This window comes from Hibiscus syriacus, unplaced genomic scaffold, assembly GCF_006381635.1.
Source record: "Hibiscus syriacus cultivar Baekdansim isolate YM2019G1 unplaced genomic scaffold, ASM638163v2 tig00110013_pilon, whole genome shotgun sequence".
Taxonomy (NCBI): domain Eukaryota; kingdom Viridiplantae; phylum Streptophyta; class Magnoliopsida; order Malvales; family Malvaceae; genus Hibiscus; species Hibiscus syriacus.
This window is the reverse complement of record NW_024062563.1, coordinates 2,267,384-2,293,364: the sequence shown is the minus strand read 5'-3', so window position 1 is coordinate 2,293,364 and position 25,981 is coordinate 2,267,384. Positions and strand designations below refer to the sequence as shown.

Genomic DNA, 25,981 nt, shown 5'->3' with positions numbered 1-25,981 from the left:
TTAAACACCGCAGTAAGCTTGGAGATTAGAATCAACATGACCAAGATGGACCTGGCCAATGTAAAACCTTAAATATTCTTCGTAGTCAAAGGGTTTGAACATGATGGGATTTTCGTCATTCACAAGCTCATCCGGAGCCTTTACATGGTATCCTGCTCTGGTGCCTGCAAATACTCCCACCACGTACCTGGCCTTATTCTCCTTCATCAACACATGATGATAAGTGGAAGACAGGCCACCATTTAACCATGCCTGTAATAAAGTATTAATTTTGATTAATCAAATCATGGGTTTTTTTAGGTTTAAACAATGAAGAATGTATGATGAATAAGTGACATTACTCTTTGGGACTCTCCCACCATAACTATGAAAGAGTTGGGTGAGGGTTTCACATTCATCCACTCGCCATCTTTGTTATGAATCTGCAATCCATCAACTTCATTTTGATACAATAGAGTCACCATATTCTTGTTGGGAAATAAACGAGTAACAAGTAATTTCCCTATAGCCAGATTAGTGAGAATACAAAATAAAAGCGAAAAAATAATACCCGAAAAATTGATAACGGAGTTCAGCCAATTATGTTTACGTCTCCGGACTGCTGCAGATCTTTTACTAAAGAAAAAATTGCAGGTGTTTACAAAACACACTTGAGAGAGAACTGGAAGATTTTGGGATGATTTTGAAGCTAAATGAGCTAGGGTATTTATAGTTGAAGCTTAAGGACTAATCTTGTAAATACCCTAAAGAGTGCAATGGCTAAAAAATAATTAACCCAATTTTAATTTCAATAAAATATTGGGGCACCGAATTCGGTGCCCCTTTTGCTGAAAACTCTAGCCTTTTATTGAAAAAAAAAACATAGGCGGTGCCCCCCTGTCAGCCGCAATTCTTGACTTCTCCAATAATCTCCCACTTGAAGACTGATTTTAATCTGTCTTTACACCTCGATCAATGCAGCGGCATTTCTGGTCTTGTTACTCTAGCATGCCAACTGAAGCTGAACACAACTTCAGTTTGTCCGTGGTCACCGTCTTTGTCAACATGTCTGCCGGATTTTGAGCTCCACTAATCTTTTCAAGTTTCAAAATCCCATCTTCCAGAAGAGACCGGATAAAATGATATCTCAATTGTATATGCTTTGTCCTGGAATGAAAAGACTGATTCTTTGCTAGATGGATAGCACTTTGACTATCGTAGTACAAGACATTATTTTCTTGTTTCTTGTCTAACTCTTCCAAGAAACTTTGGAGCCAGACCATCTCTTTGCTGGCTTCCGTAACAGCGACATATTCTGCTTCAGTTGTGGAGAGAGCAACTATCTTCTGTAATTGAGAAACCCAACTCACTGCAGTTCCTCCTAGAGTATAGACATACCCTGTAGTGCTCTTTCTGATGTCAATATTTCCGGCTAAGTCAGTATCTACATAGCCTGTCAGTATAGTATCTCCACCTTTGAAACAAAGTGCTTTGTTTGTAGTACCCCGCAGATATCTGAGGATTCATTTGACTATTTCCCAGTGTACTTTGCCCTGATTATTCATGTACCTGCTAACAGCTCCCACTGCATGAGTAATATCTGGTCTAGTACAAACCATGGCATACATCAGACTTCCAATTGCTGAGGCATATGGCACTTTCACCATGTGTGCACGTTCTTACTCCGTCTTTGGTGACTGTTCTTTGGAGAGTCTAAAATGAACACCTAAAGGTGTACTTACTGGTTTAGCATCTTGCATGTTGAACCTGGAGAGTACTTTGTTGATGTACTCAGCCTGTGATAACATCAAAGTCCCCGACTTTGTGTCTCTCTTGATCCTCATCCCAAGAATCTGCTTTGCAGCGCCCAGGTCTTTCATTGCAAACTGCTTCAACAATTTTTGCTTCAAGTTTATAATCTCTTGCATGTCTGAGCCTGCAACGAGCATGTCATCAACATACAACAATAAAATAATGAAGTTGTTGTCGAACCTATTGATGTAGCAACAATGATCTGCTTGGCAACTGGTAAAACCACTGCTACTCATGAAACAATCGAACTTCTTGTACCACTGTCTAGGAGCTTGGTTTAAACCATACAAGCTCTTCTTCAACCTGCATACCAGGTTTTTCTTGCCTGCCTCTATGAAGCCTTCTGACTGCCTCATATAGATTTCTTCCTCCAAATCACCATGAAGGAAAGCTGTCTTTACATCTAACTGCTCAAGGTGTAAATTCTCTGCAGCTACAATTTTTAACACCAGTCTGATTGTAGACAGTTTTACGACTGGAGAGAAAATTTCATTGTAGTAAATACCTTCTTTTTGCTGAAAGCCTTTGACAACCAATCTTGCTTTGTAGCGTTTGCTCCCATCGTGCTCTTCTTTGATCATGTAGATCCACTTGTTATAGATCACTTTCTTGCCTGGTGGTAATTCAACTAATTCCCACGTCTGATTTGACATAAGCGAGTCCATCTCATCTTTCATGGAAGACTCCCACTTGACTGAATCCTCCACTTGCATTGCTTCATCATAGCACTCTGGTTCACCATTGTCGGTCAGCAACAAGTAGTGCAAAGAATGAGAATACCGTTGGGTTGGTTTAGGAATTCTGGAGGAGCGTCTTAGTTCCGGTGTGCCTGGTTCTTCTTGAACTGCTTCAGGACTGATCTGAACATCATTTCCAGAAATCTCCTCGAACTCAGCAAATTCCTTTGTTTCAGCTTTAGTATTTGAACTGCTTGATTCTATAGTTGACCTGTCTTTGTACATCATATTCTCATTGAAAATGACATCTCTGCTTCTGATGATCTTCCGATTTTCATAGTCCCAAAACCGGTAACCGAACTCATCACCGCCATAACCAACAAAGGCACATTTGTTGAACTTAGCATCAAGTTTACTTCTTTCAGCAGAGTCTATGTGTACATAAGAAATACAACCAAACACTCTTAAGTGTGAAAGGTTTATTTATTTCTTGCTCCAAACTTCCTCTGGTATTCTGCCATCCAAAGGAACTGAAGGCCCACGGTTGATCAGGTAAGTTGCAGTGTTGATAGCTTCAGCCCATAGAAATTTGGGTAATCTGGCATGTATCCTCATGCTTCTGGCACGTTCATTCAGAGTTCTGTTCATGCGCCCTGCTACGCCATTCTGCTGCGGTGTCATGGGAACTGTTGCCTCCATCTTGATCCCATTGTTTGCGCAGAAATCTCTGAATCTCCTATTTTTTGTACTCTCCTCCATTGTCAGACCTCAACCGCTTGACTTTCAGACCAGTCTCATTTTCCACCATGGCCTTCCATTTTCTGAAGGTATCAAAGACTTCTGATTTCTTCTTCAGAAAATAAACCCACACCTTCCTTGTAGAATCATCGATGAAGGTGACATAATATAATGAGCTTGCAAGAGATGGAACTGGAGATGGTCTCCATACATCAGTATGAATCAACTCTAACTTTTCAGCCTTGGGTGTCTTACCAATCTTTGCAAAGCTGACTTTCTTTTGTTTGCCAAAGATGCAATCCTCGTATAGTCCGACATCTACATTCTTTAGATCCGGCAACTTCCCCTTTGACAAAAGTGTCTTCATCCCTTTCTCGCTCATATGGCCAAGCCTTTGGTGCCATAGGTTTGATTTTCCATCAGCATCTGCTACTGTAATGATATTCTCTAAATTTGAGGTTATATAGAGAGTACTAGTTTTCTTACCACGAGCAATGACGAGTGCTCCTTTAGTAATCTTCCATTCACAGCCTGAAAAAAGTTGTGCTAAATCCTTCACCATCAAGCTGTCTTACAGAAATCAAATTTCTTTTGAGGCCAGGAATATGTCTCACTCCTTTCAGCGTCCAGGTGGTCTGGTTTGGCAACTTTAATCGGATGTCTCATTTTCCGACGATCTTCAAGGTTTCATCATCGGCTAGATGAACCTTCCCAAAAATCACCACTGACATAGTTCTCCATGATTTCTCGGCATGGGGTGGAGTGTAAAGATGCCACTGAATCCAAGATCCAGGATTCAATCAGACTGTTGACGCTTAGAATCATGGCATCACCTGTCTCCTCTATCATGTTTGCAGATTCCTGTGCGCCGATATCTTTCTTTAGTGCTCGATAATCCCTTTTAAAGTGACCCTTCTTGCCACAATTATAACAGGAAAAATCTTTCTTTCCCGTTCTTGATTTTCCCCGTCTGGAATTCGATCTGCCACAATTTGAATTTCTTTCTGAAGTTCTCCCTCTGGACTCCGTGTGTAAGGCTGGGGAGGTTGATGCTTCACCCGATTCTCTCCGTCGAATTTCTTCGCTCAGTACCAGATCCCAAACATCGTCGAATTTCAATTTACTATTTCCCGACGAGCTGCTAACTGCTGTAACAGTAGCATTCCAACTGTCTGATAGAAATGATAAGAGAATTAAAGCTCGAACTTCATCATCAAATTCAATTTCCACGGAACTCAGCTGGGTTGTGATTGTGTTGAGTTCATTCAAGTGTTGAGCCACTGATGCTCCTTCCGTCATCCGCAAATTGAATAATCGCCTTATCAAATGAACTTTGTTTGAGGCCGATGACTTCTCATACATACTGGAGAGAGCCGCCATAAGACCCGCCGTGGTCTTTTCCTTTGCTATGTTGAAAGCAACATTTCGGGACAATGTCAGTCGGATAACTCCGAGGGCTTGTCGGTCGAGAAGAGTCCAGTCTTCATTCTTCATGCCCTCTGGTTGCTTTCCTGAGAGGGGTTGATATAGATTTTTCTGGTACAGAAAATCTTCGATCTGCATCTTCCAAAAACCAAAGTCCGCACCATCGAACTTTTCAATTTTCACCTTCCCTTCGTCTGCAGCCATCGCTCCCACTCGAATCTGGCTTATTCGGACCGTTTCTGACAATTTGTGCGAACCACCGTGTATTATAACACCTCCGTCGACAAATTCGTATCGCCGACAAAATTTTACTATTCACGAAATTTACTATTCACATGAATAGTAATTAATAGTAACCTCATAAAAAAATTGATAAAATTCACAACCCAAAAGCTCTGATTACCAGTTGTTGGGAAATAAACGAGTAACAAGTAATTTTCCTATAGCCAGATTAGTGAGAATACAAAATAAAAGCGGAAAAATAATACCCGAAAAATTGATAACGGAGTTCAGCCAATTGTGCTTACTTCTCCGGACTGCTGCAAATCTTTTACTAAAGAAAAAAATTACAGGTGTTTACAAAACATACTTGAGAGAAAACTGGAAGATTTTGGGATGATTTTGAAGTTAAATGAGCTAGGGTATTTATAGTTGAAGCTTAATGACTAATCTTGTAAATACCCTAAAGAATGTAGTGGCTAAAAAATAATTAACCTAATTTTAATTTTAATTAAATATTAGTTCGGTGTCTCTTTTGCTGAAAACTCTAATCTTTTATTGAAAAACAAATATATAGGCGGTGCCCTGATCAGCCGCAATTCTTGACTTCTCCAACAATTCTCGTCGCGGTGAGCAATTATGCCACTGGTTGGCTCGCCGTTTTGGGGCGCTTTATATTTGCTGAGCTTTAGCTTGTAATTTGTGTTGTCAAAGAGCTCATCGGCGTACTTTTCAACACCAAAAATCTCCAAAATCTGCCTCCCGATTGTCTTCTCTAGATGAATCAATATTTTTGAATGGTAAAAGAAAGGGTAAGTGGAAAGAGTTATTATTTTGAACCTGAAGCTTATGTTTCCGTGAGGCCACAAGGTTGTAGTCAGGCGTTGTTCAATGTTTTCAGCGATCTGGGCTTCATCAATCATGAAGCTTTCGAGCAATTTCGATGGATCCCCAGAATAGCCTTCAAAGACCTTGGCGGAAACGTAGAGCTTTTTTTGCTTCCAAAGGCAAGTCGAAGGCCTCTTCCATGGCTCCAAATACTGCATCTCGAAGCTCCAACACTTGGTCCAACGAAGCCTCGAAACAACCGTACTCCTCTAGTGCTTCACGGACTTGGTGTTTGGCCGAATCCCATTTAGGGCTGCCCGGTTTCAGGTTTTGGTTTGAGAAATCTATAACCGGAAGCTTAACCGGTGTTCCTGAGTTCATCATTGTGTTATGTATACAAACAAATGACGGAAGATTTTGAAAGCGTTTGCCTGAATAATGTCTACATATAATGCTTGAATTCATACTCCGATGCCACCGTTTAGGATTTAATATGATTATATTTTTAGTATATGATTTTGATTATTGTATATCTTTTGTCCCTTTATCTATAATAAAAGAGATTCTTTTCAACTAGAAAACAGTCATGTATAAGATCACAAATTACAATAAAATAATTTTATTGTAATCAATGTAAAATAATTGTGAAAACCACAATCATAACCACTACAATAACAGGAGTTCATCTTAGCAAATGCAATAACACATATTCCTCAAAGAAAAACTTACCACAACAACCTGCCAAAACCAGGAGCAATATAATAAAGTCCACCTCCTGATGCTTAATTATATGTAGTATTAATACAGTTCCAACTTAAAATAATTATGTATTTAATCAATATTAAAATAATTTTTATTACTTATTATTCACTCTTTTCTTTTAGATTTCACCGTACTGCAAGTATCCCAGTACTATTAAAGGAAGTGAGGTAGTGACCCTAAGAAAACAGTAGACAAAGTACGAACACTTTTGAATATAGATAGACCGGGTCTACTTGAATTACTATTAAAGGAAGTTATAAAATGATCCATAGACTATAAGACTTTGTTTTATTAACTATTAAAAGTTATAAAATAGTCACTAGATTATTTATTGATAAAGAAATGTGGGAAGAGAGACAGTATTGTCATATATTTTATTAATCAACTTGTACTGATCCAAGATGAACCAAGTACCTTTATACAAGAGGAACGGTGTCAAATGTATAGCTGAGACTGCTAACAACCTCCTAGTAGACTCAACAACATCAACAACTGTAACAGAAAATACCTAATGCAACATAACAACCCTACCTGCGTTTAGGAAGGTCTATACCCTTAACATTCTCCATGCTTACTAAACTTTCCCATTCCCCTTTTTTCATTTGAAAACAAAACAAACAAGCAAAACCAACAAAAACCAGCACATAATCTACAAAGAAAAAACAAAGAAACATATTGCAAACGAAAAAACAACTACCAAACCACAGTTTTACCACATGCAATGCTGGATTGAACTCGTTTATCACGAAACCGAGTGAACAAATAGCATGACAAGGGCTTAGTCAATATATCAACAACCTGTTCACAAGCAGGAACTTCATTCACCACCAACTGACCAGACACAACACTCTCCCTAACAAAGAACAAATCCATCTCAACATGCTTGAACTTGGAATAAAGAACAGGGTTTGCAGAAACATCAACTGCATTTGAGTTATCACACCATAAAACCAGTTTTATAGGCGAAACAACATGCAAGTCACGTAACAAAGCTTCTAACCACAAGACCTCAGTAGTTGCACAAGCAACACTCCTATACACTGCTTCAGCAGTAGAACGAGAGACAACTTGATATTTCTTTGAAACCCAAGAGACATGATTCACACCTAAAAAAATAAAGAAACCCATCGTAGACCGAATATCATCCACATCAGCTCCCCAATCAAAACCAGCAAACCTGGTGATTTGTAAACAAGAAGAACAAGCGTATTTCCTTTCCATAATCTAAAGTACCATGAAGATACCTTAAGATACACTTAACATCATAAAAATGTTTATCCATTGGCGACTGCATAAATTGACAAACCCTGTTGACAACAAAGGTAATATCCGATCTGGTGATAAGAATATATTGCAGGTGCACCCATAATATTTCTTTACTTAATGGGATTAAGAAGAGGAGTGCCATGATGGAGAGACAATCTGCAGCTAGAGACCATTGGTGTAGATAGACTCTTTGCCTTATCCAAGCCACACGAAACCAAATGCTCCTCAATGTACTTCTTCTGATTCAAAAAAAGACCATCACGACCATAGGATACCTGCACATCCAAAATATAATTCAAATTACCTAGATATTTTAAAGAAAAAACTCTATCAAGGTCAGAAACTATCTTTTTTATGTCAGACTTATCACTGTCAGTGAAAATGATGTCATCCACATAAACAAGAAGGTAAACCAAGTTGTCACCAGTCTTTTTAACAAACAAGGAGACACATGTTTTTGATAAAACAAACCTTGTAGATAATAATCACAAAGTTTTTCAAACCACGCCCGTGGTGCACGCTTCAGACCATAAATGACCTTTTTTAACTTGCAAACAATGACTTTTTTGTCACCTTGTTCATATACACCTCCTCAGTCAAATCACCATTTAGAAAAGTGTTGTTGATGTCAACTTGTCTCAAATCCCATTGCTCTAACAAAGCAACAGACAAAATAGTCCTTATCGTGGCTGGTTTGACCATTATACTAAAGGTCTCTTGATAATCATGACCAACATGCTACAAATAGCCCTTTGCAACCAAGCGTGCCTTGTGTCGAGCAATCGTTCCATCAATATTTTTCTTCAATTAAAAATCCACTTGCACCCTAAAACAGTCCGATGCCTAGGTAACTCGACAAGAGTCCACGTGTTATTGGCCATCAAGGCATCATACTCAATTTAGGCAACATCTCACCACTTTGAACAATGAAACATCTCTGTAATGGTTTGGGGTTCAAGATCAAAACTCGACTGCTTTGAGGAAGCAAAAAAAGATGTGGCTTCTGAATCCCATTGTTACTTAGGCAACTTCAAGGTTAAGATCATGTGAAGCAACATCAAGATTAGAAATAGGTAAACCACTAATATTTTCTCCTTGTGATCTATCAACCAGACTACTGAGAGCAGCATCAACACCTCCAAATGTGCCAACCATGTCACACATAGCCACGACCTAAGAATCATCACAAACACCCGGTAATTCAGCAAGAAACACACTAACACACTCACTCAAATGAGTAAAGGGCATAGGAGAACTGGTCGAAGAAACTTTAGTATTGGGCAATCCACAAGCCACTGAACCATCAACATGATCTACAAATCGAACAATAGTAACAACACCAAGAGGTACCATAACAGAACTTCCCTCTCCAGCTGCCTTGACTGCACTAAAATTACCTGCGCTTGGGAAGACATTTTCATCGAAAACCACATACTGAGAAATGACAATATGACCATCCTTGTCAAGACACTTATATCCCTTATGAAGAACACTGTAACCCAAAAACACATATTGACTTGTCCTAAAATCTAGTTTATGATGATTAAATGAAAGCATGTGAGGATAAAAAGCACACCCGAACACATGAAAAAATGAATAATTAGGCTTAACCTTAAACAAAGCTTCATGAAGAGACCTATCACCTAACACAGGAGTGGGTAATTTGTTTATAAGAAAAATAATAGTCACAAACACATGACTCCAAAACTTTATGGAAAACAATGCTTGTGCTAGCAATGTAAGACCCATTTCCACGATATGACAATGCTTACACTCGGCATTACCATTTTATTCAGACGTTCTAGGACAAGTTAACCTGTGTTGAATTCTATGTGGAACTAACCATGTCTTTAAAGCAATGAACTCACCCCCACCATATATTTGAAGGGGCTTAATCTGACAACTAAATTGAACCTCAACCATTCTATAAAAATTAGTAAAAGATTAAAAAAACGTCAGACTTGTGCTTTAAAAGAAACAACCAAGTATGTCTACTAAAAACGTCAATAAAGGAAACATAATAACAGTAATCATCAGAAACAACAGAAGCAGATCCCCAAACATCTAAAACCACTAACTGAAAAAGGAAACATCTACTTATTCTCAGATAGAGAGAATGGCAATTTATGTAATTTACGTTGCTAACAAGAAGTACACGCACTAGGCATCTTAACAAGAAATTCTGTGAACGAGGCACAATTAATCTCAACATTTTGATCACTCAAAACAATCGGAGTCACAACTTGTATCTCATACGACCCATCAGAAGTACGTGTTCCTCGAAGCAGAATCTCTCGAGTCTGTGAATCATTCACAAAGCACTCATGTTGATGAAATTCAATAAAGACATTATTATCATGTATTAACTGAGAAACATATATTATATTTTTTGTAATGAAAGGAACAAACAACACATTTTTAGATATAAACTATTAAATTTCATAGGCAAAATACCCTTATCTATATGAGTAATAGAAGCCTTCTCACTATTACCCATAAGAAGCGAATACGTACATGTATACAGAGCCTCAAAACGAAGATTTGCTCGATTGTAGTAACATGACGAGTCGCACCAGAATCAGGAAACCATAAAACATTTTTATTCATGGTCGAATTGAGAATAATAGGAAACCCAGTTAACAACATCTGATGTAGATCAGAAGAAGGAGAACTTTAAAAGATAGGAAAAACCGAAGTAGAAAAGAAGAGTTGAATGATTGTGGAGAACAAAACATCGGTTGAGAAAATGTCGATTGAGAAAACGAGGGATTAACTCTTGACGTTTCAAAACCCGAAGGAGAATTAAAACTACCGTGTAATATTGAATTTCCTCCAAACCATTGTTGAACACAAGGCGTCATAGACATCGAGGCGACAAAAGGATTGGCAATAGGCCTCTCCCTACCATTTGGACATGAACCATGAAATTGAACCAGATGAAACTAACCCTGAGCAGGAATTAACTACACCTGGAGTAACGAATTCTGCCTTTGTTGGCCCACGAACCACTGTTGGATGAGCCATCGCTGGTGTTACCCATAAAGGTACGATCAAACCGATAATAAAAGTGTTGAATCAGAAGACCAAACCTCTCGCATAATAGACATTAATATTGTTGTTATAACGACCACGTCCTTTGCCACGATTGAAGTTTCCTCTTCAAGTGTTCCACGATGCATCAGAAAAGTCTGAGGATAAGAAATTTTGACTCTTTGATGAAGAAAATCTTTCCATATCACCGTCAGTTCTCAAAGATTTATTCTGAGAAACGACATTCGTTTGAATTATCAAATTGTCAATGATAAATTGTAACACCCCAAACTTATGGGAAAAATAAAATTTTGTCAAATCATTTAAATCGTGAAACAATTTATAAATAAAATTGTACAAATTTAGAGATCATTTACATGTTAAAAGAGATTTCAATAATACAGAAATATCAAAGTAACTTTCAGACTCAATATAAAAATAATATGACTTATATGCCCCTAAATTTCACATGTATCATACTCCACAAGTAACGTCGAAGGAACTATCAATACTGATTTTGATAACTGAATATGACTAATTCTTTTAACCTGAAATGGTGAGTAACAAAATGAGCTTTGGGAAAGCTCAGTAATACAAAACTACCAGACAATGCTAAAAGACAAACAAATATATGATGCAACATGAAAATTTCCTTAGTTATTCAGACATATAAAAGTCCTAATGATGAGTTAGAAAATTCAGTAAGTGGTTTTCAGGTAACAGTCAAGAAGCTTACAGTATGTAAAAAACATTTAGATAGACAGATTCATGAAACAAATGTTGGGGAATTTAGTTTGTTCCAATAATATTAGATATTTGTGTACAAATTATTTTAAAATAGTTGTAATTTATTTTAGTAAAACATATTTTTAAAAACACAATAATACCCTCCACCCGAACATTGATATGCATTTTTCTAGAACTACATCCATAAAGACTTACTCTAGGTCCATTGGGTGTAGGAGACAACCTAATGGATTACATTGGGGCCTTAGAACTTACCCAAGGGAGTAGATTGGGGCCTAAGAGCCTACCCAAGGGTCACCTTAGATCCGTAAAGAATTACCAGCTTGATCAGGGCTGTACCTTCATACTCTAGAATTCTACCCATACAGTATCCCAATAAAACAACTCAGATAGTAAATAATAGTTCTATGATCCATAAATCAGATATATTTATATTGTCAAATAAAAACAAATAATTGCAGTGCATATATTGAGAATCCATAGTTCATAAACGGTAAATTAATAAATCAGAATATTGATCCATTAAAATATTCGTAAATCAACCCGATAACAAATCGTATTTCAAAATAGATAAAACAATCATATAGCACACATGGAACACACTAGAGGATTCATATATTTTTAGGAGGCTCTCAGTAGTTATCAAGAATGGAAAACATGAAACGTATGTGAATTGTTTGGATTTTAGGAACGATGTATCTATTAAAATGGTTCGATTACTAACAAATCTAATCAGATATTTAGAATTTGATACTTCAAGACCATTTAGGATTCGAGTGCATTAGGAAGGTATTTAAGAACCTTACATAAGAACTTATTTAAAATTTTGGATATAACATGAGTGATTCAACTGCTCAAGCCATTAGGGGCATTTTAGTCACTTTGTTACTAGGAGAAAACTTGGTAATTTGATCTAAGGAGAATAAAATAGTAATTTGTACTATTCCAGATCTCTGATGATCTATCAGGACTTCAATTCCATCAAACAAATCAGACTTCAGTAACGCGGTATTTACTTATTATTCGGACAGAAACACTTCACGAACATTCATTTTTTGATATTGACTGCATAGTATACTTGAACTGATCACCTTCACAAACCATCATTGAATGTAACTTGAGGAAGCAAACATGTATTCAGGCGGTATTCATTCCAAATATTATAATAATAACAAAGATGATCAACACAGTTAGGTTGTACTCCAAAACCCTTGGTGTCATTACAACATTTTAAGCTTCACTGGTACTTACAGAACTCATCCACATGTATTCCCTTAATCTCATTCATGAGGGTATTTAGGTCATTTCAACACTCAAAGTTATTTTCGTCAATTTGTAGTTTAAGGTATTTTGGCCCTTATATGGTTTAAGAGCATTTTGGTCATTTTAATACTTAAGGGTATTTCAGTTATTTTATTCGATTCAATTGTATGCATTATTTCCAATAATTTAGTCATCGAGTGGTTATTCCAGAATCAGAAATTCTAAGTCATTTGACATCACAGAAGTTAAGAATTCGTTATCAAGATTTTTCTGAACATATTGAGTATTTAACAGGTGAATTAATAGTTTTTCGGATCATGAATGGCTTTTTTCAAGGGTTATTTCTACTTTTAGGGTTATTTCTACTTTTAGGGTCAATTCAAATCATTTTTATCTTACAAGGTTGATTTCATAATTTCATATCCTCGTATTACTTATATTTAAAACTATTTAACTAGAAATACCAGAATCTAAGAATTCTGAGGTTAATTACTTTATCGAACAACCACAAAACTTAAATTATTTCTTATCAATCTCTTAGTCCCTTATACGAGTTATCCGAGTCATTTTTCAAACAAATCAGGAACTTAAAGAGATGGTTCAAGGCTTATATTAGGCCCAATATAAATTTCCATGTCATTTCCACTATCTGGGCATTTCCGACATTAAAACTTTTAATGGTAATATTCAAAATTTAAGGATCAAGAGGCTAATTCCTTTGTCGATTAATCACTAACCTTGAATTTATTTCTTATCGGTCTTCTAATTTTCTTGTACAATTCAAATGAGTTTTAAACAATTTACTACTTTTTACCGCATTTAGTTAGAGCCCATCCATAATCAAAGATGCATAAATGACCAATCATATTCGTCCATGCATTATCCAAAGTCCAATAATGATGAACATTTGAAACATCATATTGATGGTGAAGACTTGGTTGACAAAACAATTTTTCAAAGACTCATAGGGAGGCTAATAGTCTTAACCCACACTATGCCTGATATAGCTTATTCAGTACAACACTTGAGCCAATACATGCGTAGTCCGAAGATGTTACACTTAGAGGCAACCTTGATAATTGTTCGTTATGTAAAAAAGAACCCATGGCAAGGAATTTTTTGGCAGTATCAAGTGCTTGTGAGTTGGTAGCCTATTATGATTTAGATTGGGCTTCTTATCCTTTGATAAGAAGGTCGGTTTTTGGTTTTTGTATTAAGCTAGGTGATTCTTTGATATCTTGAAAATCAAAGAAGCAAAATATTGTCACTTGTTCTTCGGCAGAGGCGGAGTATATGAGTATGGTTGTAACCACAACTGAATTGGTTTGGTTGAACGAACTGTTGAATGAATTATGAGTGATCAGAAACAACCAACCAAGTTATTGTGTGACAGTAGGGCAACATTACAAATAGCTTATAATCCTGTTTTCCATGAGAGAACAAAATACATTGAGATTGATTATCATTTTGTCAGGGATAAGATACAAGAAGGTTTAATTCAGATAGAGCATGTACCTACAAAAGAGCAACTTGCAGATGTCTTGACTAAAGCTTTGGGGACGCTGCAGCACGAGTGGGAGATGCAAATGTATTTTAACCGCCAACTTGAGGGGGAGTATTGGAGTATTAGAAGTTAGAGTTTAGTTAATTTGTTAGTAATCTGTTGAGTAGTTTGTTTGGAGCAGTTAGATTACAAAGTTTGTATATATACGCATTACCTTGTAAACTTATGATTATGATTTGATGAAATATAAGTCAGATGTATTATTTTATATTCTCTCTTAGTTTTAACAATTAAAAATGATAATATATGTTCTAAAGACTCAATCATTTGACAATGAATGTTTAAATATTTTGTACAATCGTTTTTTTATTAAGCTAAGGTGATTATAAAGTAGTATTTGTTCTAAATTCTCTTAACTATTTGACAATGATTGTTCAATCATAAATGAATATTACATTCGTTCCTAAAATTTAGTTCGTGTCAATTTTAGTACTTAAATTGACGTGATTTAGTTTGTGTGTATTTAAGTATACTTAAATTGACGTTTTCATGTATATTACCACAACAACAATAATAATATAGCAATATTTAGATGTATTTTGATTGTCACTTGTTAAATCATAAATGCATGTTGAACTTATTTATTTCTAAAATTTTAACACTGATAGAGCTTTTCGGATAGACACTAATTTTGTTACTTGTGGAGGAGTTCCACGCAACGATGAGGACACTTGGATTCGAGGTTTTGTCAAAATTATCAGCATTTGTTCGATTTTAGACGTGGAGTTATGGAGTATTTTTTATTTCCTTACTTTATCTTAATCGTTGGGAAAGCGAATGGTGAGATTAGAAACGGACAACGAAGATGTGTCGACGGCCCTTGCTTCGGAACTAGCTTTGGGTGGTGGTTTATCCATGATTTCTCATATTGTCGATTTAATAAACAAATCGTGGTTGGTGTTGTTATGGAAGACGGGTTAATTTCCACCAATAATAATAAATTCACCTTGAAAACTATTATCTAGGTGACTAGTGTGAAAAAAATTGTACTAAAAATCACCCCAAGGTAAATTCCTAAGAAAGAGTGGATGAGTCACAATGGTCCCTCTTAAAACCCACTCTCCTTAGACAGAACTATCAAGACAAGTAATTTTAATAGGACAATAATTAACCACAACTATACCCGACAATAGCTATTAAATAGACATAAAAGAGAACACCAAAATTTAACGAGGTTAGGCCAAAATTATGCCTACATCCTCGAACACTACTAAAATAATATTTCACTAATAGAGTAAATATTACAAAGAGAGAGAAAGAGTACAAATAGCCTTTATTATAGAAGAATGCTTATATTTGTGGGATGCTAAACTAAGGAGGAGGAGGGCTCTATTTATAACAAAAGAATTTCCCCTCCTTCTTATACAAAACCAATGTGGGATTCAAAATTTGCCAAAAAAACCAACAAATCTCCACCTTGGCAAATTCCACACACATTTCTCAAAAATCCAATCTTAAGTAGTCTCTGCAAATTCATCTTTCAATTTGTAACAATATTGACCAAGTTTAAATAATGTTTAAACTTGACCGCAGTTACCACTTTTGTCAACATATCAGCAGGATTCTCAGTGGTCTGAATCTTCTGGATTATGACTCCACCTTCTTTTAGAATCTCTCATACAAAGTGATATCGAACATCGATGTGCTTCGTCCTTGCATGGTAAACTTGGTTCTTTGCTAAATGAATAGCACTCTGACTGTCACAGTTCACTTTGATGTGCTTCTGTTCCATTCCCAATTCACCAAGCAACCCTTGAAGCCAAATTGCCTCCTTCATAGCCTCTGTAACTGCCATATACTCTGCCTCTGTAGTAGACAAAGACACTGTTGACTATAAGGTAGACTTCCAACTGAATGGTGCTTTTGCAAATGTAAACATATAACCAGTAGTTGATCAACGCTTGTCCAAATCACCTGCATAGTTTGAATCACAATACCCAACTACATACTGACCATCTTGTTTGTCTTGCTGAAAGACCAAACCAACATATTCGGTGTTCAGAACATACCGCAGAATCCATTTCATAGCTTACCAATGCTCATTTCCAGGATCATACATATACCTGCTCACAACCCTAACTGCCTATGAAATATCGGGTCTCGTACACACCATTGCATACATCAAGCTACCAACAACACTTGCATACGGAACCTTTGATATGTATTCCCGTTCTGCATCATCCTTAGGTGAAATGGATGCACCGAGCTTGAAATGAGGAACAAGAGGTGTACTAACTGGTTTTGACTTCTCATTCATGCCAAAACGTTTTAGTACCTTCCTCAGATATTCTTTCTGAGACAAACAAAGCCACCCCAATTTCTTATCCCTTGATATCTCCATGCCTAGAATCTTCTTCGCTTCATCAAGATCCTTCATCTCAAACTCCCTGTTCAATTGAGTCTTTAGTTTCATAATTTCTGTTTGACTCCTGGAAGCTATCAGCATATCATCAACATAAAGAAGAAGATATATATAGGATCCGTCTTGTAGCTTGCGTAAATACACACAATGATCATATTTGCTTCTTGTGTACTTCTGTCCTATCATAAACTTGTCAAATCGTTTGTACCACTGCCTTGGAGATTGCTTCAATCCGTACATCGATTTTTCTAATTTGCACACCATCTCTTCTTTTTCAGCAACTTTAAATCCATCTGGCTGAGTCATGTAGATTTCCTCATCCAAGTCTCCGTGTAAAAATGCAGTTTTTACATCCATATGAACTAATTCCAAATCCAACTACGCTACCAAAGTCAACAAAATTCTGATGGAGGAATGTTTTACAACTGGAGAAAATACTTCATTATAATCAACTCCCTCTGTTTGAGCGTAGCCTTTAGCCACCAATCTTGCTTTGTATCAGATGTTATTATTGTCAGGAAATCCATCTTTCTTTGCATATACCCACTTGCACCCAATTGCATTCTTTCCATTCGGAAGACTAGCTAGTTTCCACATCTGATTCTTTTGAAGGGATTGCATTTCTTCATTCATGGTGATCCTCCACTTTTTATATTCTGAACTTTGGACTGCTTCATTAAAAGTGGCAGTAACGTCATCAATTTCAATATGTGATGCAAAAGAGACCATATCAACATAACGAACATGTTGTCTAATGGTCCTCTTTCCCTTTCTGAGTGCAATTGTTTCATGTTGCTTTGGAGGTTCTTGGGTCTGAACCTCTTCTTCATCTGACTCTTCTTCTACCATTGGAGAGTCAACATCAGTTTCTTTATTGGCTGGGACAATTTTGCTTCCTTCAAACTCCACCTGTTTGGGAGTTCCATCTGTCTGCTCCAATTTTTCTGAAGTAACCTTTCTCAACATGGTAGATTTACCACCAATAGCAGTCGATGGTAAGCGGTTGACAAGGTGACAAGCATAGACCAAAGCCTTAGCCCAAAATTCTTTGCCTAACCCAGCATTAGACAACATACACCGAACCTTCTCCACTAATGTCCGATTCATATGCTCTGCCACCCCATTATGTTGTGGTGTATATCTGATAGTGAAGTGCCTGACAATACCTTCTTCTTCACAGACTTTCAGAAATGTATCATTTTTGTACTCTCCACTATTGTCTGTACGGAGACGTTTGATTTTTCTGTCTGTTTGAGTCTCCACCATCTTTTTCCATTTAAGGAAAAATCCTAGCACCTCATCCTTTATCTTCATTGTATACACCCAAACTCTCCGGGAAAAATCATCAACAAATGTGACATAATAGTGTGTTTCTCCCAATGAAGTTGTCTTGGAAGGCCCCCATACATCTGGATGAACATAATCCAAAATACCTTTAGTATCATGGATTGTTGTTCCAAATTTTACCCTCGTCTTTTTCCCTTTGATGCAATGCTCACAAAAAAAACTAATTTGCTAGCCCGAGCACCCTTCAATAATCCTTAATCTATCAGCAATTTCAATGATTTTTCACCAACATGCCCCAAGCGCATATGCCATAACCTGGTTGCTTCTAACTCCTGTTCATCAGTAGAAGCTGCCACTACTGCTGTCCCAACAATTGTACTACCCAGAAAGTAATACACATTGTTTCTTTTCCGGATTCCCTTCATTATCACCAGTGCACCAGAGATAATCCTCATAATCACATCTTTTTCCCTCATTTCTAAACCTTTTGACTCTAAGGTTCCCACAGAGATAAGATTTCTCATTAAATCTGGTACATAATGGACACCTGTTAAGGTTCTGATTGATCAATCCTGATTCCTCAAGCGAATTGAACCAATCCCAAGTGTGTCAAAAGAAGAATCATTTGTTGTGTAGACAATTCCACCTTTTAGTTCTTTAAAATCAAACCATTTTCTATTGGGGGTCATATGGTGGCTACAAGCTGAATCTAACAGCCATGAACTGAAACAGCTGGTTGATGGCGTAGCAGCGAATGCGAAATCTGAATCTGCATCATCATACTCGACCAAATTTGACTCTGAGACATCCTTTAACCTTTCAGGTTTGCCTTTATTCTTTAGCCTGAGACATTCTTTCTTCCAGTGCCCTTTTTCTCGACAAAAGACACATTCATCTTTGCTCAATCTGGACTTTGACTTCGATCTCCCTCTCATTCCTTTATTTTGACTCCTCGAACAGCCTCTAACAACAAGAGTTTCTGCTTCGACACTTGTGTTTTCTTGTTTGTCTTTCTTTATCAATTCATAACTATACAAGGCAATTGTTACTTCACTGAGAGACACATCAACCTTCCCATGAAGTAGAGTAGTTTCAAGATACCCAAACTCATCAGGAAGTGATCACATCAACATCAGAGCCAGATCTTCATCTTTAAAAGTCACGTCCATATTCATCAGATCAGTCACCAGTTGATTAAAGCTAGTAATGTGATCATTCATAGTGGTACCTAGTACATAGTTGAAGCGGAACAATCTCTTTTCCATGTAGAGCTTGTTCTGACCGCTTTTCTTCAAAAATTTCTCCTCCAGTGCCTTCCACAATTTACTTGCAGAAGTTTCCTTAGAAAATGCATACTTCTGCTCTCTAGAAAGACACGATCGAATAGTACCACATGTCAATCTATTGATCCTCTTCCATTCTTTCTCCTCAACATCATCTGGTTTCTCTCCTTCAATAGCAATGTCTAGACCCTGCTAAAATAAGGCATCTAGAACCTCACTTTGCCACATGCCGAAATGATCGGTGCCATAAAAATCTCCACTGCAAATCTAACATTTTTCACAACATTTCTTGTCACAGCATTTTTCTAACAATTCCTATTAAAAAAAGGGAATTGTATTCTTAATAGATATATCATACTTAGAAAATACGATAATAAATGTCAACTAAAAACTTTTAACCACAAACTCTAAAAAGTGTTAATAATTATTCCAACTTATTATTAATATTGCGATGAATTAGATAATTTTTTTTGTAAACTGTTGATTTCTCTATTAAATAGTATATAAGCTATTAAACTAATGATTTTCACATAAATGATTTAATGACGAAGTTTATTGACGTTATATTTTACTAAAGATTATTCAGCAGCCAAACAAAGCTTCATGTGCAACAACAGTAAGCTAACCCTATCAATCTGTCAACTCAGTGCAACTTATTATTATTTTTTCTTGATAACATAACTTGCATATTAAAAAATAAATAAATATATCCATAACCTTATGCTTTGTAAAAAAACTAATATTATAAATTCCATTTTTTCATGCAAAAACAAAACAGAAATTGTATGAAAAATACAAAATTAAAATAATAACGCAAATCAAACATTATCTAGAAAGAAGTAATACTGAGGGTTCTGTTGGATTCTTGGTGTTTGATATGCAAAAAACAAATCGACTTTTTATGATTTTGCTCAGATCCACTTGGCGTGTCATGAAATCCAATAACCATTAGGTTTTGGTTAAAATATGGATAACTTTTGTATATATAAAGCAAGCATAGATACAAATATCAGATTGGAAAATAGCAAGCTTTTTATATATAAAACAAATTATGTTATTGTTGCTTTTATAAGAATTTGATATAATAATATTTAAGATAAATTAAGAAGAGAAGTGCTCGTGTTAAAGCTCTAAAGTATAAGATTAGATGGTGATTTCCTTTCGTCTATCAATGAAGTTCTAATTTAAAATTTATCATTTTGATGATTTTTTTACTAGTATAAGATGGATTACGATGTAGTATCTATTCAAAAGATTTTTAATAATTTAATAATAAATATTCAAATACCCCTATTAAGATCATGCTCGATCCTAGAATCTATAGAAATATCAATTATCTCTCTAATAACTAAGATCACTTAATTTATGGATTTCATATTTAAACTTTGATTAGGAGATCAAGATTAACAATGTTATGTTAAGATTGGAGGCCAAAAGTAAAAGTGATAAGGAGGGATATCAATTTAACTCGAAATGAGGGGTTCTGATTCGACTCGAGTTGATAGGGTCGGATTTAAAAAAAATCAGGTTCGAGTCTGTTCAGATGTACTTTTGAAGGGGATGAGGTTGGGTCGGGACTTGTCGGGTTCAGGTGGAGGGTGAAAAAACTCTGACCTAACCCGACTAAGGGATAACAATGTAATTTCTTTAAAAATTATTATTTTTTAATTAAGTTCTTATTTTATACTGAATCGGATGAAATCGAATTATACTCTAAAAAATTCGAGTTGATTCATAATCGGATGAAGAATATATATTTTTCGAGTAGGATAAGATGAAGAATATATAATTTTCAGGTTAGACCGGACTAATAAAAAATCCGACCTATTATCATCCCAAGAATAAACGAATCATTTGAATTGAGTCATTAGATAAAATCATTTCAAGACTAGATCATATGATTTATATTTCAAATCGTAACAAAATTTAAATCAACACATGTATCCTTCACATTTCGGGTCAAGTCATATGTTTGTATGTTTTTTTATATTCAAGAGGTATAATAAATTTATACAAATTTTTACTAATACCTTTTTTTGTGTTGAATTTCTCAGTCATGTACCTGTCACATTCATATTTTAAATTGTAATAATATTGTTACTAATAAACAAAACTTAACTCATCGAAAAGAAAAATATAAACAGAATTTTCAAGACTCAAAGCAGAACTTAACGTATGAAGGCTGTGCTTCAGATCACTCCAATAGGCAATAGCAGCTGAGAAAATAACCAGCACACTGGTCACAAAGCAGAACCTAGATCATCTCAAAATCCATTATAGCCGAATCCGCAAGAAACAAACTAGCATGAGAGAAATCGGAGGGTGGCTGGTTGACAACATCGACGATCAGCTTGCGAGATTTGAGAACAGACCACCTCAGGCGCCGGTAATAACCGACTTGAAGCAATGCCAACGACAATACGAAAATCCATTTAAAATCCATCTGTGCATTAGACAACGGAAACTGTTAAAACAAAGGTCAGTCTAAGTCATTCGATGAATCAATCGGTATGATAATACGCACCAGCTTCCTTTCTTCCATTTCCGGTTCTGCTGCCCACGAAAAAAATGTAGCCACGTCTTTCCCCATCTATACGATAACGATACGAGAGTGTGAGCCGTGTAGTACCCCATAAAATGTGCAAATACATCAGAGGGTTCTCAAAATGGAACAAAAAGAACTAGAAACCAACCTGAGCCTCAGTTGCAAGAGTGCCGTCTTCGTACTCCATAGCACCGTCTATAAGCATTTTAGGCAGGGCAATTGCTCCCCCGGGAAAGTACGGGTTATAGTGTAACCCCTCTCGAATCTAAAAAGTTGGAGAATGACGACCCTAGTTTTTATTTTCAACAAAAAAATATTTATCGGAGACCGGACACATTTAGCCTAACAAGGTGTAAATTTATGTTGCATGCATGCAAAACTTAAACAGAAAAAACTATAGTAAAGGGGAAAACAATGTTCAATTTCATAATTATAGCTGCATCCGCAAGCCATAGCATTTCTCATTGGAAAGCCATAAAGTTTCATTCCGACTTCAAAGCACATCCGATCCACCCAACTGCCAAATATCTAGATATGATCACCTACAGTATCTCTCTACGGAGAAATAGATATCCAACTTCTGGTGTTTTTAATGTCATGTTATACAAGATAGACTAAAGCAGAATTTACTGTGACACCAGCAGGAGGACCACGGTAACCAGTCAGAAGAGAAAACACATAATTCTGGCCATTATGACGAGCCTGAAAGAATAAAATGTAAGATACCACAGTAATATATAGACCATAATTTCCACATTGATCTAAAAATCGAGGCAAGAACTACTTTGGTAATGAGACTTAGATCCGGAGGATAAGCTCCTCCATTAGCAAACCTAGCTGCTTGTTCATTCGCATATGGCTGAGGAAAACGATCACTGGGTTTACCGGGACGAGTAAACATCTCACCCTCATCGTTAGGTCCATCAACCACCTCAATCTCGGCAGCCATAGCCTTTGTCTCCTCCTCTGTATAAGCAACACCCACCAAATCACAGTATGATATTAGAGACAGAGAGTGGCAGGATGCACACACTTGCTGGTAAACCTGGTGACCACGACGAATCCTGATCATCCAAGATCAACCTAATATCAAAAACACTGTAGCATCAAAATTTTAAAACACTGTAGTATCTTGGACTTAATTAATAGGATGGCAGTCAAGCTCCGGCTATTTGTACAGGATTATTAACATTCACATTTGGATAACCTTATTAAGTCAATTCAGTTAAGGAGAGGCATAAAACTCACGGAGCATGGTCCTATGAACTGAGGTTGTCGCTGTGAGGCCAAGGATAATTAGGAACTTCTAACCTGGGTTCAGCCGATGCTATGGTTGCAAATCCTAGAAAACCTGAAATGCCAGCTCCAAGGAGTGCAAATGTCCTCATAGCAGCATATCCTGCTTCCTCATTAAATTTCCTTGATGTAAACCATGATAAAGTTGGAACCTGCAAAATAAAATTCATGTTACTCAGACTCAACCGAGTTTCAGGTACTGGTACGGCTAATTTTTTCTAAGTGTTTCCATATCGTCCGAGAGTCATCAGAGGATCATAACCTCGTAGTGATGTCCAAAAATGTGTCGGGCAAGAAGAAATGGATTGAGCAACATAGGTGAAATTATACCTTCCATTTAGTCGAAAAATATAATGTGCACACCATTGAATCATACAGAATCTGAAAAAGGAGCCCTCATATAAACTTAACATTATTATTAATATTATTCAGAGGAAAATACATGTAGCTAGATATTCTAGATTATCTAAGAAAATCCATAAAGAACTATGTAAATCATAGTCTCTTCATATGTTCATCCATTACAACAAAGACAACGCAAAACATACGAAAAGGGGAAGGATCTCACAGTAGACTGAAACTGAAGTTTCCTCCTTAAAACCTGGTGGATCAATCCTCCAGCCATTTCAGTTGATATTCCTGTAAAATTGGCTGAATCTTAAGAAACAAAAACAATACACAAAAAGGAAAGATAAATTAAACTGATAATTCATATGACATGCATTCAAAAACTCCAAAAGGCCCCCTTTTAAGTGAAAAATCCATTGGTTCTCCAAAATTGAAAATGTTTGAAGATTTCAAACAACTGGGTTTTGGTAAAATCAAAATATTTATGTCAAAACACAAAAAAGGAGCCAGATTTTGGATTTTTATCATTACAAAAAAGGAGCCAGATTTGAATCTTTTAAGTTATTTTCTGTCTAATTACAGGCTAATTTTTTCCTTGTTTCAGTTTAATACATACAAATATATATGATTTTGGAATGATGATGAGAGGATGATTTCAAGTTCAAGAGAAAAGGGTTGTTTTCAAGCAAAACAAGAAGGCGAAATCAACAGCGACAGCAATAAGGTGTCCCAGGTGACATCGAGTTCGAGGCAGTGGTCGGGGTTTCGGAACCCGAGAATCATCCCGAGTGTCGCGTTCTTTCAGCGGGAAGGATCGGCATAACAAAGTTTGTACGATAAGGGGATTAAAGGACCGTCGCATTAGGCTTTCGGTGCCGACCGCAATTCACCTATATGATTTGCAAGATTGACCATGCCTTAACCTATGTTGTACCGATACGAATATAGAACCAGATATGGAGACGGGTAATTATATACACTACACAATAGAACTCTCATAATACATTCTATTTATTATCGTTGCAGTTTAAATAATTTTCCATATCATTTTTCTCGGCATGAGTACAAAAAAACCCTCATAAATTATTTAAATCTCAATTGAACCCTGCTTACAAAGTTAATAGCATTTTTATATAAAAAAAATGTAATGACTAAAATAAAAAAGACAAATAATTTAATGACTGTTAGTATAGTTCATCCCTTCATAAATGAACGTGAGTACTAGGGCTAAATTGATTAAACCCCAAAAACATTATTTTGAAAATCGAAACGGACCGACCGGTTCAATTGAGAATCGCTGTCTAGTCCGGTTTAATTTACACCGATTGAACCGCTATTAGTGAACCGGCCGGAACCGCTGAACCGTTCGAGCTGGACCGACTGAAAACCGGAAAAAACCGTCAATTTTATATTTTTTTAAAAATAATTAAACCAAACAACGTCGTTTGTTAAACGAGCTAAGTCGAACTCGAGTATTGCTGAGCTCGACTCGAACTTAAAAACTTTAAAAGTAAGCTCAACTCGACTCAAACTCACGAGCTAAAAATTATCAAGTTCAACTCGAACTCGAAATATAATATCGAAACTTGAACTCGAAAAGACTTGAACTAAAAAAAAATTAGAAATTCAATTGAAGCCTGAAATTCGAGCTTGATTAAAGTGAAATAATAGTTCACTCAATGCTTACCAAAAGACTCAATGATTTTGAAAGCCAAATTACCTCTATTATTTATAGAAGTTAGTTAGGATGCTCTTCTATGTTTCTTAACCATGTGAGATTGTTTTGGTCTCATATTTTTTCTCTTTAGACTTTTGAGATGCTCTTCTATGTTTCTTAGCCATGTGAGATTTTTTTTAAAAAAAATTAAACCAAACAATATCATTTTGTTTTGATTTTTTTAACCCTAAATTTATTTTTTAATTATAGTTATATAATTATATTTATTATTTAATATGTTTTATTTTAAATATTATGTTGTAGTTAATTTGAATCATTTTGTTTTACTTGATTTTATGATTTTTAATTTATATATGTTATGATTTGCTTTGAATATGACTTGTGATATAAAAAATTATTTTTTATTAAATATTTTTGATATTCTTATTTAATTTTTTAAATAATTATGATATTGTTCGATTCTTTCGATCGATTGGATCGATTCAATCGATTAAATTAATAAATTGATAACATGATCGATCTGATTTTGAAAACGATGCTGAAAAGTGTGGGGCTCAATATCGTCAAATGAGCGTGTTATTAAACAAGTATTTGTCGGGGAAAATATCCAACCGAGATACAAGGCAAAGCTTGTTTTCACTTTAATCCCACACGCACTTCCGAAGAGTGACATTTACCACAAAGTATACAAGGCGAGAGTTCAGTTCACTTCCTGTTTTAATCGCGTGTTAGAAAACTCTCTCCACAAAATAATTCAAGTTGAGACAATTCGACAGCGCATCACAATTAAAATGGAAAACGACGGCACAAAACCGAACCCCACCTCTCAAAACTGCAACGTATTTATTACAAAATTATCTTAGGCCATTTCT

General features: G+C 36.1%; 2 pseudogenes; both read right to left on the bottom strand.

The window, feature by feature from the left end:
• Positions 1-6,101, bottom strand: LOC120212402 (annotated as a pseudogene).
• Positions 6,102-21,438: 15,337 nt separating this feature from the next.
• On the bottom strand, positions 21,439-23,799 carry LOC120212513 (annotated as a pseudogene).
• Positions 23,800-25,981: the final 2,182 nt, after the last annotated feature.